Here is a 4,385-nt window from a genome sequence, read left to right on the forward strand (position 1 = left end):
ATCAATAGAGATAAGGCTTAGGAAGGCAACATTGATGTATGAAAATGATAAAAACAACCAGCAAGAATGTTGCCAAAACACATGCATCTCAAAGAAACTCCCTCAACAAAATAAATTAGCCAACAATCCAAAACTCATATAGCACAACAAACTCGTAAGGATTTCAAGATTATATTAGGCTAAATCATTGAATGTGGGAACACAACTTATTAAGATAGGGTCATAGACCAAAGTGGCATCATCCAAACACGACCACACATAAACACAGTACCAGTGTTGAAACAGAAGGTGTAAATGAGACAAAGAGAAGACAAGTGAGCCTTTATGCTTTGTGTCATAACAAATGGTCATGGTTCTTAGAGAGTGAAAATTAATTTCACCAAAAGGCACAAGATCCCTATTAAGCAGATGACTAGTCAACCATAATTAGTGGGAGCATAAGTTGACTAGTCAACCAAGGCAATATCATAATAAGAAAAACTGGATGACTAGTCAACCACAATCAGCATGAACATATGTTGACTAGAGAACTCAAGCAATATCATAACAAGCAGTAATTTTAGTATCAACCCTGAAGAATACATAATTTTGGTTTTAAAAACACAAACATGAACTAGCAAATATATCAAGTGATCAAGGATGTATTAGCTACTATAGCCTAGTCAAAGTCTTCAAACACAGTAAGTAAGAGAGAGAGAAGATTACCACATGTGCAAACAAAATAATTGCAACTAACTCTGATAGATAGAATATGAATTAGATTTCATGGTCAGAGATAAGGCAAGATGGACAGAGGAGGTTCAGAGCCAAAAGAAAAACACAAGAGATGAAGAAATATCACTCTTGGAGAGACAAGTATATAATGAGCCTTCAAGACATACTCAAAGCATAGACTCAACCTATTTGATTTTCACCACTCAATCTGGCCATTTCTTGTGTTTGTTATTTGCACATCCCAAACTTAAGTGCTTGAGTGGCCCAATTTCGCGGCTCTTGCTCTAGATTCTTCAATCATATCACCTTATACCTTCCTAGAGTCGTGACTACATTGGTCACACTTCCCTTAATTTTTTTTTTTAAAAATTTATAAACAAATCGCCTAAGAGAGTGAGATAAGACAGGAGATTATAACAATGATTGTCCACAATGGATCACAACACTTGTCTCACCAAGAGGACGTAAAAACACCAAAACATTTCATCTAATGGCTCCAAACTAGAAGGAGGGAATTATGCACAAATCAGGCAAAGCATAAAATAATTCAAACTTCACACCATCAGAGATTAGAAGAAACAAATGTTTTTTATATTTGCACACCAAGTAAACAAAAATTTATGTTTGACTAGTCAACTGAAACGAAGATGACTAGTCAACAGTTCTGCAATGTGCTGAAGACACTACTACAATTTTAGCTTATACCGACAACCTAATACTGGCGAATGAGAGTTTAGCCAGTACTAGGAACCATTACTGGCCAAGTAAAGTTGTTTGCCACTACTAAATAATACTGGCAAAGTCTTTCGTAAGTACAAGTTTTACTGACGAGCGACAGCGCCAGCCCCTTTAAGGGCGGGAAGCCAAAATATTAAGCGCTCAAATTTGTAGACATCAGGAAGCCAAATTTTTTCACTGACGAGTTGGTTTGCCAATACTAGACTTAAATATAATTTTTTTTACTTAAACTTTCTCTTTACTTCCTTCAAATCGACTCTCTCTCTCTCTCATTGACCAAAACAGACCATATCTTCTCTCTCGTCTTTTTCTTTCGTTTTTGGGTTTTGCTCTCTGTCACTCACTTTCCCTTCCTCATTTTTTTTAATTGAAGAAGAAATTATTTTCTTCCTTAGAGCTATTGGAGTTAGAGGAATCATATGTGGTAGTTTGATTTTCGTATCAGTTGGTTCAGATTGACAGAGAGATTCAATTTGGGGGTTTTCTTTGCTCTTTTCAGTTGGGGTTGATTCCCTGTTCTGGTGAGATTTCTGTTCCTATTTCTTTTATTTTTTTCAAGTATTTGAGTATAGGCAATGACCCATGAATCCTTCTGATTAGTTATAAATTAGAATACAAAAATTTTAAGATGCAGACATGGACGATGTACCAGTTGTATAGATGAAAGTCTGATTATATCCTTTGATTTTTTAAAGCTCTTGTTTCAATCTTTTATTATTTGTTGATCAAGTCTGGGGCTTGTTTATTTGTTTTTGGGAGCTTTGTCTTCTGTTTTGTTTTATTTGGGTTGTGGTTCTGTTTTCTTTTTCTGTTGGGGTTCTGGTGGTTTGCCCTGGGGGATTTTTGTCCTCTTTCTTGTGTTTCTTTTCTTTCTTGTTCTTAAGAAAATTGTTTCTATTAGAAAAAAAGTATTGGGAGTATTTTGCTTTTATATATGTGTGAGTTGATATAGTTCGGTTAATATGCATACTTTGTTTGTTTGTTATAATGTGGTCTACTTGTTTGGTGTTATTTCTTCTTTTCTTCAGTTCAATGAATGTACAATTTCTTGTTTAATTTGGTTTTGCTTGTGAGTTGAAGTAGATGATGTTGAGGGTCCTCCAATTGAGAGACAATAGATTGTTTTGTATTGAAATGCTGAAGTAATAGTTTTTTTTATACCAATGATGTCTGATTAATTTGTTACCACTTTAGATGAGTAGTTCTGGAGATAGTTCACAAGAAGGGCTCAATGTTGACTTGGGGGTCTAGAGGGAGATGGTTCTGCAAGTGGTACTGGTATGTTGGTTTTTCCTTTTTTCTTTTGATAAACTGGTATGTTTAAATCATTATATAAATATATTGTATATGGGATATATGAGAAACTTATTACCTTTGTATTGAGCAGTTAAAATTAATTTTTCATGTAGGCAATGACGCAAAGCAAGGTCGAGGTCAAGGGATATGCAACTGGCGTCTAAATAACATGAGAAAAAGTATCAGACTCCAGGAAACTTGATGCGTGGGACACTCTCGTGTTTCTTATTCCTAAAATTATTGAATACTTAGTGCATGTATGTGAGTTTATTAGTTATATATTTTAGAGTTGATGTAAGACTACCTTATTGTGGATGCAGGGCACCATTGAATTTTGTCCTGAACAGCAGCCTTTGATTCATGTCTTCAAGGATGTATGTATAAATGAAGAATAATGAAAAATTGTGGAGAAGTTTCAAGAGTGATTTGAAGTAAGCTTATTATAAACCTATCGAAGGAAGTGAAAGACGGTGACAATGTGGGGATTCTCATGTAGACCCAAACCAGTGGCGGCTGTTGTTTGAACATTAGGAAAAAGATGAGACTGCAGTACGTATTATTACACAACAGTCAATATATATATATATATATATATAATCTGTGCAATGATTAAGTATGTTTTGCTTTTGCGAATAGTAGGAACAAGCTAAATGAAATGCTGAAAATTGGAGTAAACAAATGTTGAATCACACATCTGGCACAAAGTCTTATGCTCGAAGCAAGCACAATATGTAAGTTTATGATGCACTTGAATGTTGTTTCTTTTTTCTTGTTCATTGTTCTTTATGTTCTTTTATTTGTTCAAGTATATGAAAAACTGAAATGTAGAGGTCCAGAAGACTAATTGTACAATTCATCATTGTACATTTTATTGGTTTGGTTAATCTATAATGACCATAGAATTTGATGGAGAATGATGAACTAAATATGTATCTTTGTTTTTTGTTAGGCTGAAATGCAGGAAAACTTTAAGGGATTAGTTGAAGATGAATGTCCTGATAATTTAAAGGCACGAAGAAGAGCTTAGGTTGGGCAACTAAAGTTTTGGAACTCTACTGATGTAGGCAGACGTTTGTAATATTTGGCTATTGTAAATTGTAATCCACATTGGTACTTTATATTTTATAAGAATGGTTGTTGTATCTTGTATGGTTCAATCTTTCAGTATTGTACTTATAATTGTCATTACATTTTTAATATGAATTAAAAAAAAATTAGGAATGAAAAATGTGCAGATTATATTACAAAACAAAAGGCATTTGAAGGAAGTATATTTAATGGTGCATTAGCTCAAAAAAGAATTGAATTGACAAATAATCCTGGCATTTTTTATTTTGGTTAAGAAACAGTCCTGGTTTGGCCATTGGTATCGAAACAATAATCCTCACAAAAGCTTCTTTAATACTGGCCATTTGTTTTGTCAGTAATAAATTGAAGTCACTTTATGACTTGTGTCAGAGACAAACCTATACTGACGAATATGTTACAAAAGTTGGTCAGCATTAGTATTACTGACAGGAGTTTTACTGACAAGCCTTTTTTCCGTCGTTGCACTCGTCAGGGAGCCATTACTGACAAATTTTCTCCAGTAATGAGGTTTCTACTGACCATAGAGCGTTGTCGGTATAAGCTAAAAT

This window comes from Prunus dulcis, chromosome 8 (assembly GCF_902201215.1).
Source record: "Prunus dulcis chromosome 8, ALMONDv2, whole genome shotgun sequence".
In the NCBI taxonomy this organism is placed as follows: Eukaryota; Viridiplantae; Streptophyta; class Magnoliopsida; order Rosales; family Rosaceae; genus Prunus; species Prunus dulcis.